Source organism: Cavia porcellus, unplaced genomic scaffold (genome assembly GCF_034190915.1).
Source record: "Cavia porcellus strain 051 isolate PalLab524CR breed Dunkin Hartley unplaced genomic scaffold, mCavPor4.1 scaffold_27, whole genome shotgun sequence".
In the NCBI taxonomy this organism is placed as follows: Eukaryota; Metazoa; Chordata; class Mammalia; order Rodentia; family Caviidae; genus Cavia; species Cavia porcellus.
This window is the reverse complement of record NW_026947510.1, coordinates 5,524,574-5,539,671: the sequence shown is the minus strand read 5'-3', so window position 1 is coordinate 5,539,671 and position 15,098 is coordinate 5,524,574. Positions and strand designations below refer to the sequence as shown.

The 15,098-nt window shown below is 47.6% G+C and overlaps 1 protein-coding gene across 7 annotated transcripts in view; it reads left to right on the top strand.

Moving 5' to 3' along the window:
* The first annotated feature begins 520 nt into the window (after positions 1-520).
* Positions 521-15,098, top strand: part of Nr2c2 (nuclear receptor subfamily 2 group C member 2) — a 59,456-nt gene continuing 44,878 nt past the window's right edge. For 5 of the 7 annotated variants that reach the window (XM_063237782.1, XM_063237780.1, XM_063237779.1 and 2 more), the window contains exon 1: positions 521-658. The gene's annotated coding sequence lies outside the window, so the exon portion shown is untranslated. The remainder of the gene's footprint in view (positions 659-15,098) is intronic. The other 2 variants (XM_005000600.4, XM_063237781.1) reach the window with 1 other exon arrangement.

The window sequence follows — 15,098 nt, the reverse complement described above, 5'->3', positions numbered from 1 at the left end:
AAAAGGGGGAAGGACCCCTAATCTTCTATCTCCCACACCACGCACATGCTGCGCCCGAAGAGGAAGACTCCGAAGCCTCGCACCTTGAGTTGCAAGACCCTGGCTCCAATTCTCCCGCCCATAGGGGGACCCCTAGTCGCCCACTAGCCGAGGAGTGGACTCTGACTTCCCCCTAGGAGGAAGATCTACTAGAAGGACCTCGACCCTTCAACCCGTGGAGAGGGCCCGACCTCCGATCCTTGTCCCGTGAAGAGCCACTGAACCCGGTCCTCACCCCCAAGAGGGCATTCCGATCCGGATCCCTCTCCTGAAGCGGGACCCAGACCCAGCACCCCGCCGCGAGGAGGGAACCAACTCGAGTGGCGCCCGCGCTCACAGGCCCGCCCGGCGGCCGCAGACCGGGAGGAGCGACGCGGCGTCCGCGCGCGCGCAGCCAATCGCGAGCCGCCCCCCCCGCCGGGCAGGCGTCGGGAAGAGGAAGCGCCGCAGTCGCCCTCCTCCTCAGCGCGCGGCGGCGGCGGTCGGGGTCACGAACTCTGACCCCCGCGACGACAACAACCCGCCGCCCCGCGCCCCCGCCGCCTACCGGTCCCGCGCGCTGGGGCGCCGTGCCGTACATTCGGGCCCCGCCCGCAGGCCGCGCCGGGCCGAGCCCCAGGTAAGCGGCGCCCCACCTGGCCGCGGCCCGGCCGTTTCGCGCCCTCCGCCCTCCGCCCTCCGCCCTCGGGCCGCGAGCCGCCCGCAAGGGAGCGCCCCGCCTCGCGCCTGGCCCGCCGCCAGGCCGCCATCTTGCTGCGCGGAGACGCTGCGGCCTCCGCCCTGTCCGCTGCGGCTCACTTGGCCCGCTCGGCCCGCCTGCCCTCGCTGCCCACTGCGCCCTTGGTCCTGATTGTGGCCCATGGCCGTTGCGCCCCACCTCAGCCTTTGCTGAAGGGAGGGAGGAGGGGAGGGGGGACGGCGGGCGCGGGCCGTGACCTTCTGAGCGGCGGCCGGGCTGGCCAATGAGGGCTCAGGGAGGAGGGCCGGGCCCGCGGCGCCGCCTCCCGGGCGCTGCTGATTGGTTCTGGTGAAGGGGGCGGGGCTCCTGTGCTCGGTGCCCGGGCAGGCGTGGAGGACCGAGGAGAACGGGGATGGCGTCGCAGGGTCCGGAGAGCAGGGGCCGGGAGGGAGGACTCGGGAGGGGCGGTGCCGGCTTTCGCGTCCTGAGAGAGCGTGCGTGTGTACGTCGTGCGTGTGGGCGGGGCGGAGCGAGGCCCAGGCATCGAGGTGGAGACGATGGTCCGTGGCTGTGCGGGAATGGACGCGTCCCGCTTTTCCCACTGTCCTCCGACCCAAGTGATTGGGACGGCGCTCTAGTTCGATAGAAAGGGAAAGTAGAGAGATAGGCCCCAGAGTCACTCTGTAGACCGGACCCTGCTACCCATACCCAAGTGCGTAGGTGGGCTTGAGTTGCTGTCATATAGACATGCACGCGCATACAGGCATCCACACATATGCAAACATGCATACATGTGCATATGCCTGTACGAATGTGTGCCTTCAGTTACGCACATCGGTGCGGGCACACAGAAGTGCATACAGTCCCACGTGCGCGCCTGTATGTGCACAAGGTAAATGACGGTGACAGTGCTCACAGTGCTGTGGTTAACACTAGATATCTCTGTCCAGTCGAGTTGGTTCCCTCCTCGCATCAGGGTTCGAGTCCGGGTCCCACTTCAGGTGAGGGATCCGGGTCGGAATCCCCTCCTCGGCGTGAGAACCAAGTCCGGGGACCTCTTCTTTTAGCAGTGTGATTTTTGGGTAGGTGACAATGTTTCAGAGCCTTGGTGTTCCATCTGGACAGTTCCCACAGAATGGAGGGTCAAGTCTTAAGTAGAAAAGCACCTCACAGTAAAATACCCAGTAAAACCTGGGATTAGTATCATGAAACACCCATCTCTTCTAGCCACCACGCTCTTTCAGGAATAGAAACGATGGTATTTTTAGGTGCTGGAACTGGGATTTGACCCTTCTGTTTTCAGCTACTCACTTGACAATGAGTTCAAAAGTGTATTTAGGAAACTACTACTTTAGAGGCCTAGGTGGAAGGAGTATGAGTTGGAGGACAGCCTGGGTGACATAAGACCCTGCCTCAAAAAAGAAAAATCCTATGTGGTAAATAATACATGTGGTGCTTTGTGTGAGCATTTGGGATTTGCAGGACTTTGTAGAGGCGAGAGGTCTGGCCCCATCAGGACCAGGAGTCGGCAGAGGCCCTTTTCTGCTCCCCATTGAAACCATCCCAAAGTTGCCGTGGTCTTCCTATCTTGCTGACCCACATCAGTACCAGTTTGACTTACCTACCTCACAGGCCAGGCTGTCCCCTGCGGGGCCTCACCTAGCAGAACTGATCTTTGCTCCTTGCCTGTCTTGCCCATCTTGCCTTCCTTCCTTGCAGTCCTCCCTGATCTCCACTATCAGTCAGAATTGGAGGTTTTGGTTGATGCTGTGCTGCTTCACTCTGCGACCTCTGGCTCGCTGAGGAACCACACACCCTGTGTAGGACTGATCAAGCAGGGATAATTTGCTCATGCAGTGCTCAGTAGAATGCCTAGCACACCATCCTTGACAGTAAATGGCGTTGCTGATAACAGTCACTGCCTGTTGCTCTGAGTCTTTATGTTACAGGTGCTGATCCCATAGGGCAACAGCACTGTCCTGCTGTGAGGTATAACTATGGACAAGAGGATTTGTATCACATGTTTTAGTTTGTTTGGAGAAACAAAGCACAAGGCTAACATTTTCTTGAAATAAAAATTCTGCACTTTTTTGTCACGGGATCAGAGAACAGGAAGAAGCTGATGTAGCAGGGTGCCAGAGCTGAAAGTCTGTAGTCATTAGTAGCAAATTCTTGTGTCAAAATTAAATTGGTTCATGCAGTGGGATTGTTGAAAATCACCTTTTAATGGCTTTACTACAGTTAAAAGATATATATGTATGTATGTGTATATATATATATATATATATATATCTCAAGCTTCCACTGGAAAGTTTGGTAAATAGAGCATTTGTACTGCTTTATTTTACATTATACAGATGTTTAAATAAAATGGCTTATGATATTTTAAAAGGCAGCAACAGTCAAAAGAGTTTTATTTAATTCTTTATTCATTTTCTAGTGTTTCTTGTCTCCTGTTCAAAGGTGTCATTTGTTCAACATTTGATTCTTGAACTAATTAGGGGAAACAAAAAACTGATAGTTTAATGAAAAAGCTGTATATTTTCTTATACTATTAAGTTACATATTTATTGCTTTTAATCGCTGTGTTTTAGTGACCTTGAAATTTTGTTGTTGTGATCATGCCTATATTGAGAGAGGATTCTTGAGACCAGATCTTGCTGTGTCACCAAGGCTGGCCTTGAACTCCTGGGCCCTGGAGATTCTTTTGCCTCAGCCTCCTGTAACAGATTACAGGCTCTTGGTGGCAGTTTTTCATGCTTGTCTTCAAGGAGTCAAGTGTAGCATGAGGGAGATACAGAAACTTGAGTAACTACTCTGACCTGAGAAAAGGAGATTCCTGCTGAGACTGAGGCTAGGTAGGACCCATTCATAAGACCAGGGTAGTGAGAGTGTGTGGTGCTGCTGCCTGAATATCTCTGCACATGAAGACTCCTTGGGACATGTGTTTGAGCACCTGCTTAGGCTTCTTTGGGCCCTCCTAGAGGGGGTACACATGTCACTTTACCAAATGGCACCACACAGGACATCAGCGACAAGGCCTAAGGTTGCCCAGCTGCACCTGTCATGCAGAACTCCCCTGCCAGCCTGTATGTTCCTGGCTTTTGTTTAAATAGTACCAGATTTCTCTTATGTATGGTTATTGTCTTTGACCCAGTAGGCACTTGGAAGGCTGTCATCAGCATGCTGTGAGGCACATTTTTTCTCTTCATTGGTGACCTAGGTCACTTGGAAGCTGAGCTTCTCTACCATTTCCTCCCCTTGTGTTGAGAGCTGTTGAAGCTGGAGTTTGATCAAGTGTGGGGCTAAAGCACGGCTAGCCCAGAAAAAAACAGAGACCAAAACAAACTATGTAAGTTGTTCAGCACCAAGAAGGCAAGGGGCCCAGGCCTTCTAAGCAAACAAGTTGCTAGCAGGGGTTGAAATTGACATTGTTCTTTGTAGGGTATAAATGTGCTACAGTGGTTGAGCAGTACCTTTTCTCCCATCAGGAGGATAAGGGCTCCACCTGACCCCAGCTTTGTCTTTTCTTTATTTTTCTCATCCTCTCACAGGCCTTAACCCCAAGAAACTCAGAAGCCACATTGGGTCATGGCACCCTCGTCCACATCACCTGTCAGCTATAACCAGCCAGGGTAGCCCATCCTCACTGCACATGCTGCAAGTGTTGGGTTTTGAGCAGCAGGGCTCTGTCCCTAAAACAGGGCTGCCCCACAGCAGTGGCTCAAGGAGCATAGCTCAGTGACATAAGGAATGGGACATGGGGTGGGCATTCTTTACAGGGACAGCAAAAGCAGCTTCAGACCCTGGGAGATGGCTTGGGGTTGAGGGTGAGCTGTTAGGGACAGGACAAGTTGGTTACAACTTTTAACTGTCCCTTCAGATATGTTCCAGATTCTAGTGGCTTCTGCTGTTGTGGGCCCTCCCCAGGGGCAAAGACATGGCTTTCAGGGCTAATAAGTCCCTTTGCCAGTAAGAGGAGTCCTAAGTCCTTTGATCCAAAGCCCCAGCTCCTACTCCTGAGGTGGCGTGTGGACAGAGAGCAGTTTGTTCCAAGATTCCAGGTGGAGGCAAGGTTTGGCTTCCCCTGTCCAGTCCTCAGGATGGGGGAGAGGTCAGGGCCTGGAGAGGAGGTGACTGGGTCACCTCTTTCTTGTCTTCATTGCTCTTACAGTAAATAACTGTTCAAGAAAGGAAATGTTGCCTGCTCAGCTGCTGGTACATGCTCAAAAACTCCCATGAGTGCCCAGTGCACTCCTGTGAGGCAGGCAGATCTCCTCTGAGAAAGTTGCAGCTTTGAGCTGGAGTGGCCCTGAGGAGTGTTGCAGCTGCAGGTTTCAGGGGCAGTCACTCTGAGTGTATATCTTGGTTACTTTTGTTGCTGGGGCAAAATACCTGACACCCAAAATTAAGGGGGAAAAAAGGTTTATTTAGCTCACAGTTTATGGAGGTTTCAGTACATAATCAGTTGGCTCCAAAGCAGGGTGGCATGGGACAGGGGCAACACTTAAACAATAGAAGGCAGCAAAAGCAGCAAGAGCAAAAAGGAGGAAAGAACAAGCCTCTTTTCCTTCCTTATATTGTAAGCAAGCTATCACCCCTTGGGATGGTAGCATACCATCTCCATACCCTCCTCTGGCACAGGTTCTAGATGTTTACAAAGTGAGATCCCTGGCTTCCTGCTGAGTCCCTTAAACTTGTCAATTTAGCAATCTGATACATTTCTTTAAACATTTCTTAACTGTATTTAGACAGAGACACACGTGTTCATACCGTTTCACAATTTGAACATTATAACACAGGTTTAACAATTCTTGAGAACTCGAATTAAGTCTGTCAACATTATATTACATTAGAACCATAATATTCGGGCTGGGGATTTAGCTCAGTGGCTTATGTGCTTGCCTGGCAAGTGTGAGGTTGTGAGTTCAATTCCTGGTACCAAAAAAAAAAAAAAAAAGAACCATAATATTCTTCCCCTGGGCCTCCAAAGACTCATCCACATCATTTTATGTAACAGACATTTAGTCCATCTTCAACAGTTGCCAAAGTCCTAACAGTTTCAGCATTGCTGAAAAATTAAGTCCCAAATCTCCTCTGAGATTTAAGGCAAACTCTTATTTGCAAACCCCTGTACAAATGAAAACAAACATTTCTAACATTCAGTGAGACAAGATAAACATTTTCATTCCATAAGTTACAAACGGGAATGATATGGGCAGAAAAATGATGGACTCCAAAAATTAAAAAGAAGTGCTTTATTAGATGAGCTCAGCAGCAGCACTGTCCCAGAAAAGCAGCCAGGGAAGTGTGTGCTGAGCCAGGGGCTACAGGGAGTTACAAAGTAGCAAGCCACCACAGAAGGGTCAGGGTCTTAGGATCAGTTTGTCCCCATGAAAGGTAATTTGGTTTAGTTTTACAGGAACCAGGGAGGCAGGGAGGGGGTTAAGTGGTGAGTATGTTACAAGGTTGCAACTTAACTGACAATTACACAAGTTTTACAGGAAGAAAACAAGTTATAAGTACAGCACATTTTGGGTTTTAGAGCTTTAACATTCCCCACTGCTTTTGGTCATTGAGTCAAATCTTTGACTCTGTTGCATAATCATATGTAGATAACTGGTTATATCCTTTTTGTCTAAGTATAAACAGTTTATCTGCTTGAAATGGGTCCTGGATGTGATTTAGAAGGCACTTTATCATACATGGCCCGACAGTTAAAGCAAGTAAGAAGAGAATAATTGGTCCTATAAGAGCTGAGAGTAGGGTGGTCAGCCAGGGGGACAGTGAGAAACCAGTTTTGGTCAGTGAAAATGGGTTTTGAAACCAGCTTTGGTCATGTTGTCACTGTTGCTCTCATTTCTGGAGTTTTTTTTCCCTAAACTTATTTATATTGTCTTGTATGACTTCAGAGTGATTGGTATAGAAACAGCAGGCCTGTTAATGTTACATGTAAACCACCTGTTTTATAAGCAAATCTAGGCCTCTATGATTTTGGAGGACCATTTTAGCTAAAGAGCCTAGTGACTCCTCTAGTTTTAATACTGAATGTTTTTATTTAAGATCTTTATCTATGAGAGCACTCAACTCATAATTTTTGTCACCAACTATTAAACTTGCAGTCCCTAAAGCTGTAGCTCTGGACAGACCCAACCCCATAAGGATCGGGATTAAAACAGGATCTGCTCGAGGTGACCAAAAAAGGTCTGATTTAAGATTTAGGTGTTTTCATCCACTTGTACCTAAATACCAATAAACCTGGGGGAACACATGGACCAAATGCATAGTTCAGTTTGTCTAGTAAAGACATTTAACATGAACAAGGAGTCAATCCTGAGGTACAAACAAATCGTGATCCTTTGGGAGCTTCTAAATGTTGGCCTGATGAACATGAAACATTTGTTAACAAAATAGGGTTAAGGCAGAGATAGAGGTATGGGCTAAAGTTGAGGTCATAGGCATCATCAGATTGGATGTAAGTTTTGTTTTCTTGAACATTCCCTAGATTTAGGACAGGTTTTTGTCTCCACCAACAAGGGGAGTTAGAGTCTAAGTTGGAAGAGTTCTGGATCTGGAAAGAGACATTTGAACCAATGGATGCTTGTAGAGCCACCCCTATGTAAAAGGGTGGTTTTGGATCTAAACATAGCCAGCAATCCTGGGTGAGATTGGGATTTCTATGGTTGAGGTATCAAAACATTTTGTCTAAGGGACTGTATAGGTCAGAGACAGGGTTTGCCGCAGTGAAAGAGTAGAGGTAGCAGTAGGAGGCGGATTCTGATTTGTCCTAGTAGGGGGAGCAGGTGGGGCCAGCAGCCCAATAGCTGGTCCGGTAGGGTGCTCAACAGCCTGCCTCCTATTAATATGGAAGATTGTTCCTGGGTCATATCCAGACACAATGTCCAATGTCCCAAGTTTTCCCCCCTGCCATGAGTAGTGGTGGACTTGTTTAAAGTTGAACATAAGGGGGATTTTGGGAAGCACAGTTTGGTTTTGAGGATCTTTTGAGATCAATGAAAGGATCGTTACTTCCCCATGGAGAGATGCACTCGCATCCCCAGTAATTACAATAAAATTGATTGTATCCCTCGCAGAGTTCATTATGGCGAGGGTTTCCAGATGACTGTTCTCGGGGACAAACATAAAACTGTCTGTTCTATAGATGTTGTTGTCCCTTAGAGCTACTGCAGTCATAGAGATCCTCAGATTTGCCCCTATTTTGGGATGAAGCCCATTTATTGCTGATTCCCAAATTAGCAGAGCTCATTGTGGAGAACTGGCCACCCATGATGTTATATAGATCTGTAACCTGGACAGCATGGGGTGTGGTATTTTTAGCTATGAGATAGCCTTGTATGGCATTTGTTAATTCCCAGGTGTAAAGGGGTGGGTCACGTTCAAAAGACAAAGCAGCCATTTCCCAACAAGCAAGAGAAACTATCATTATCAAGAACATTTTGGCAGTTTGAGTTTCAGGGGATGTTCGGTCTGAGTAACAGTCTACTTACGTGTGTCCTGGGTATCCAGAGAGAGGACCTTGATGTGGGAGTGAGTGGATTTTCTGGCCACCTTGACAAGCGTGGGAGTGCTGAGAACAATGATGTATGATCCAGTCCAATGTGGTTCAAGGGAGGAGTTGCAAGAATGGCATTTGAGTAACAATTGATTTCCTGGGCTTGTGGTCAGAAGGGTCTTTGCTGCATGTGGCCTGGCTTGGTGGTCTCGGAAGAGTTGATGGATGAAGGTTGAAGAGCCTGTAGGGACTTAATCAAACTGTGGTTAGGCAGTCTCTGCCAAGTGAGTACTATCAAGGCAGGGGACGAGGGTGGAGGTCTCCCACAGACTGCCTCAAAAGGGGTTATTCTATTTATATATGGAGTACGTACGCGTGAAGGAGGGCAGAAGGAAGGAGACTCACCCAGTTTTCGCCAGACTTTAAAATCAATTTGCTAAGTGTTTCTTTCAGAGTTCAGTTCATCTTTTTAACTTGACCTGAACTTTGGGGATGGTAGACACAGTGAAATTTCCAATCAACCTATAATAACTGAGCAACTTTATTAGTGATAGAAGCTATGAAAGCCAAGCCATTTTCAGACCCCATAGATAAGGGAAGCCCAAATCCAGGAATTATTTCATATAAAAGCTTTTGACAACAATTGAGGCTGATTCGGTCTTCGTTGGGTATCCCTCAATCCATCTGATGAAAATGCCCACCAAAACCAGCAAATACTTATGTCCATGTAATCCTGGTTTTCCCATGTCCTTGAAATCAATTTTCCAGTGTTCTCCTGTAAAAGTTCCCAGATATCGAATTCCCTCTGAGATAGTAGTGACTTTGGTATTTACTTGTAGACATTGTGGGCATCTTTGACTGACTTTCTTTGCCAATTGAGTTAGCTTAGGAATGAAGTACCAGTTTTGAAGAACTCAGCCAATTTTGAGCCTCCTAGGTGTGAGGCCTGGTGGATTTGAAGAATCAAGTCTCTTCCTAAGGCAGCGGGTATTAGAATTTGTCTGTCTGGCAATTGGAGCCAATTTTCGGGAGGCTCTTTCAGGTTTTGTGTGTGTGTGTGTGTGTGTGTGTGTGTGTGTGTGTATGTGTATGTGTGTGTGTGTGTGTCTTTTTCTTTTTTATCAATACCAAGGATTGAACTCACGACTGCCTGCCTGCAAGGCAGGCGCTTATGCTGCTGAGCTAAATCCCCAGCGCCTTTCTTTCGGGTTTTGCTCTCAGTTGTCTAGCTTGATCTGACTTGGAATACCAATTGGGGCAAACAAAGGGGTGGCAGAACTGGCAGCAAGTGGGCCATAGGCTGCTGGATGACTTTAGAACTGCCTCTCCAGCCCTCCTGTCAGAGAGTGCATTTCCTATCGAGATTGGATCTTTTCCCGTTTGGTGGCTCCTGCAGTGTACCACTGCTATAGATTTGGGGAGCCAGATGGTGGCTAACAAGTCTAGAATAAAAGGAACGTTCTTAATCTGTGAACCAGTAGAGGTTAAAAGCTCCCTCTCTTGGTAGATTGCCCCATGTACATGAATGGTAGCAAAAGCATAATGGCTATCTGTGTAGATCGTGGTCCTTAGATCTTTAGACAACTTTAGAGCCTCCCTGAGGGTAATGAGTTCGGCGCGTTGAGTGGAGGTACCTCGATACAGGGGTTGGGCCCAAATTACTTGTGTTGGAGTGGTTGTGGCCACCCCTGCCACACATTTACCTTCAAAAAGAAAGCTGCTACCATCGGTGAAATATTCAACATCTGGATTCTCTAGTAGAAGATCAGTAAGGTCTGAACGAAGACTGGCAGTGGTACAGAGCAAGTCCATCAATCATGGATGGGCAGCTGTGGGTCATCATCTGGCAGCAGAGTTGCTGGGTTTAAGATGGTAGTCTTGGATTCAATAAGATCAGAGTTAAGCAAGAGGGCCTGGTACTGCACAGTCCTCACATTTGAGAGCCATCTGTCAGGCGGGGCCTTGAGAAGGTTTTAATTGCATGAGGTGTCACAATTTGGAGTTTCTATCCAAAAATTAATTTATTTGCCTCTTTTATTATTAAGGCAGTAGCCAGGATGGCTCGGAGGCAATTAGGCTAGCCCGAGGAACCTGAGTCCTATCCTTTTGAGAGATATGCAACTGGGCGGCACCCTGGTCCCAACATTTGAGTTAGTATCCCCTTAGCTATTCCTCGTTGTTGTGCAACGAACAGCATGAAGGGTTTAGTCAGATCTAGCAAGGCCAATGTTAGAGCTTGGGCAAGGGCTGCTTTTAGTTTTTGAAATGCTTGGCTTTTCCTCTCAGTCCAAATGTGTGGGTCAGAAGGGGTTCCAGTTGTAGTGTGGAGGGGTTGTGCCAGCTCAACAGAGTCCAGTATCAACCAGGAAATCTATGAGTTGTCCTCCCCCCCCACCACCACAGTTAAAGTTACCTGGGGTTGAGGGGAGCAGGCGAACCCTGAAATTGTCAATCTTTTTCTAACAAGACCCGAGGGGTGGTTTCCCCTTTCTCCAATATGGCCTTTAACTGTGGACAATCCTTTTTCCAATGGGCCAATTCTTTGCAATATGCACAATGATTCTTGTCTAGTGGGGTTTTCATTTGTTGGTTTTTTCCCTTTTTGCCTTGAGTATGTCCTTCTGCTAGCACTGCCAAAATCTTGGTTAATTTTTTCTCTTATGGGTCTTCCCTCTTGTCAGAAACCTTTTGGGCTATCTCTATCAACTGACCTGTCATCATTCCTTTGAAACCCTCTAATTTTTGCAATTTTCGATTAATATCAGGGGCCGACTAAGAGACAAATGCTATATTAATAGCTTGTCTATTTTTTGGTGCCTCCAGGTCTATATATATATATATGATAGGCCTCTAGGAAGCACTCAAGGAAAGCTGACGGAGACTCAGAAGCCAATTGTCTTACCTCAGTTACTTTTGATAGATTAGGCGGTTTCTGGGTAGCAGCTTGGAGTGCCATAAGAAGAGTCTGATGATGACGATGGAGAGCCTCCTTACCTTCATCGCTGTTGCGGTCCCAGTTGGGGCAGGTCAAAGGGAAAACAGCATCGAGCCTCGTTAGATCTGAAGTGGGCTCCCCATTGGTGTCAAGAACAGATTGGCGTGCCAAAGTGCAGATTTGTTTGCGCTCCTCAGTTGTGAAGAGGGCCTGCAAAAGCTGCTGGCAGTCATCCCAGGTTGGCCGATGAGTGAAACAAATGATCTCAAGTAGAGATATTAGAGCCTGAGGGTCCTTAGAGAAAAGCGGATTCTGTAATTTCCAGTTGTACAAATCACTGGTAGAGAAGGGGGCATAGGTGAAGAAAGACACCTGGGAGGAGTCCAATGGAGGGACTTCTCCAGGGCGTAGAATGGAGGGTAGGTCAGTGGAGTCGGGGCTGGGTGCGGAGGAGGGTGGTGGGGGACAATGGCTGTGAGTATGGGGTGGACTTGGTGGGATAGAGGCCCACGGGGGGGGGGTTCTGATGAGCTTGGGGAATCAGGGCAGTAAGAAGGGGGCCGGAAAAGAGGAGGGGAATCCTCAGGAGGAGGGAGAACAGCAAGAGGAGGTGACACGTTAGTTTTCATCATTGCCAGGAGAAGAGGTTACACCCCCCCCCCCCAGGATCCTTCCCCTAGGAGTTTTCAAATCCATGAGGGTGGATCCTGGATCGAATCAATCCAAATTTTGATGCAGACCACTTGATCAGGATGCATGGCCGGCTTATGAGGGGTACAAAAATGACTTGACGGACCTGTGTTGAGAGACTTGTAAGCTAAAAGTTCCCTGTGAGGGCCATCTGGCACCAAAGGAAGGCCATTCGAGTTCACACAACGTTCTTAGCTTCTTAGGGTAGATGGGATCTCCATATCTGGCAGCTCGATCCCTGAAATCCTTAAAAGGATTAAGGAGTTGCAAGGGTGACAAAGGGGAGGAAGCTGGCTGGCCCATAGACACTCGAGACAAGGATACAGATGAGTGAATACAGAATGACAGAAGCCTGCCACAAAGACAAGATGGTGGAAGCCCACCACAAGGACAAGATGGCGGAAACCTGCCGCAAAGACAAAGAATCACCCAACAGGCTATGGAGACTAGAGCAGGTCCTTGATTTTGTAACCAGGAGCTAGTTAAAATTACCAGTTGGCCACTCCCCTGTCTGTCGATGGCAGACCTGCCCCAGGAGTTTTTAAATAACCAATTTTGTTTTCAATTGAGTAATAACCCCATAAAAATCACCTAATTTTGTCAACTTGAGTTAATCAGCTAAAAAAAAAAAAAAAAAACTCTAGGAGATGATTTACATATTAGATCCAGCTTAAATTGCAGAAATTCTCAGTAAGGGATGAATCAGGGACAGAACAAGAAGATGAAGATATAGGAGAGCTAAGACAAGATTTTGCGGACATCTCGCCCAAATGGGAACAAGCTTGAAAACTTGACCTGAGTCATAGAAAGGAGAAAGATTGTGAAGCGAAATGAAAGTAATAAGTACAGTACCTGCTGGTAGAAAGAAGCCACGTTCAAAAAGATCCGGATGTCATCTGAAGAGTAGGAGCCTTGGTGGGGTGGGTGGAGTAAATCCTGGTAAAACGTGGGATCCCGAATGGAGAAGCCCCCAAATGATATGGGTAGAAAAGTGACAGACTCAAAATTAAAAAGAAGTGCTTTATTAGTTGAGCTCAGCAGCAGCACTGTCCCAGAAAAGCAGCCAGGGAAGTGTGTGCTGAGCCAGGGGCTGCAGGGAGTTACAAAGTAGCAAGCCACAAGGGGAAGGTCAGGGTCTTGTTTCCATGAAAGGTAATTTGGTTTAGTTTTACAGAAACCAGGGAGGCAGGGAGGGGGTTACATGGTGGGTATGTTACAAGGTTGCAACTTAACTGGCAATTACACAAGTTTTACAGGAAGAGAACAAGTTATAATAAGTACAGCACATTTTGGGTTTTTGAGTTTATAACAGGGAATACAAAGGATTGGGACCAAAGCAAGTCCAAAATCCAGCAGAGCAAATATTAAATCATATGGTTCCACATCCAGCATCTGAAGCAATATGGCAAATTGTGAGCTCCAAAGGGCTTGAGTGACTCTGTCCCAGTGGCGCTTCTGGTGGTGGTAGCTCCCACAGCTTCTCTCTTAGGCCTACTTTGCTCCCTCTTTGCAGCTTTCCTTCGATGATCAGTGTTCCTGGCTTTTCCAAACTTCTGGGGTCTCCATTGCAACTTTGGCTTCCCACTCACAGCTTCACACATTATGTTCTCAGGGGTGCACTGCCTAGCTGCCCAGGCCTCCTGAAATCAAGGTGGAAGTCTTCTTAACCCTACAGCTCTTGTATTCTGCATGCACCTAAAACCAGCACTGTGTGGATGGTGCCAAGATCTGCTGCCAGTTGGAGCAGTAACCACACTTTTACTCTCTTGCCTGTAGAGGTTGAGTGCCTGGATTGCTGGATGTTCTGAATCCGATTCTGAGGAACAAATTTTCTATGCACCATTCTGGAACATGGTACAACTGCCACCGTTCTGGAACTTGATAGTATGCAGCTTAACCATGACAGTGTACATTATCCATAGGATGGTTCAGAAATGCCATTTGGAATGCTGGGTATGGTGGCACACACCTGTAGTCCCAGCACTTGGAAGGCTGAGGCAGGAAGATTGCCATGAGTTTGAGGTCAGCCTGGGCTACATAAATGAGGTCAATCAAGACACTGTCTCACATGCTATTTGTCCTCTCATTACCCCCTCCCCCTCACTGCTTCTATGACAACACATCTTTTTCTTGGGTTAATGAATTCCTTGGAATTGTTGAAAACATTTCCTCATTTTACCAAAACTAAAAGCAGATGTCAAAAAGTGTATGTTGATCCTCAGCAGAGAAGGCTAATAATTAGAATGTGTTTGTTGACTTATTTAGTCCAAGGTTTTTAAGAAATAAAATGTAAGTTTGTGATGCACGTTTATTTTCTGAAGAATAAGATGGTAGAGCATGTGCTTGGTATATGCAAAGCCAGGGGTTCAGTCCCCAGCACCACACACAACTGAAAACACAAAGAAAATCTCTCAACCCAAGAGAGATAGCAGTACACTTCAAGCATGGTCAGGTGTGCTCACAGTGCACTGTGAGCTAGTGTTATACACTGAGTGTCCCTCAGCTATAAAAGGGTGCACGAGGGTTCAGGCACGCAGTGCAGTATCTGGTAACAAGCCCAAGTGGTGATTCCTGGCCTTCCCAGAGTAACGTGCAAAAAGTGGTTCAGATAGCTCCATGAAAGCCATGCCAATCCATGATGACAGGAGGGGAGAAAGGGAGCTAACGTATGGAGGGTTTGCAGAGTCTTCAGCTGATGAACACTCATCACAGTGTAGTTTGTGTACTTTGGTGTTTTCGTACTGTGCTCATTGTGGTTACTGTGTATGTAGTTTTAAGGAAAAGTATCAGATTTCTTAATAAACTGTCACCTTACCATGGTGGACCTGGGTCAGAAGTTTCTGTCTGCAAGTTGAGAGGTTTGAGTTGGAATGCCAGCCCCGCCAGCCCCATCTTCCATAGCTGGGTGACCTTGAACAGCTGATTATCCATGCATCTCAGAATTTTCTGTCTGCATGTGTGCTCCTGGCAACTGTGCTGAGTTTGATAGCAAGCACATTGCAGGGCCAGGACCCTCATTGGCTTTCTCCATGCATTTACTCAATTCACGTTAACAAAGAATTGACCTCACCATTACATGTGGGCCAAGCAGAGTGGGAAATCACCCATAGAGTCCTGTGGTGGCTGTCCTGGGAGCACAGAAATGCCCTCTCCTTGGAAACCACTAGCCGACCTGCATGTAGCTCCCCACCTGCTACCCAGTGGCTTTGAATGTGGGAGAACTAAGGTTCTGCCTCATGACC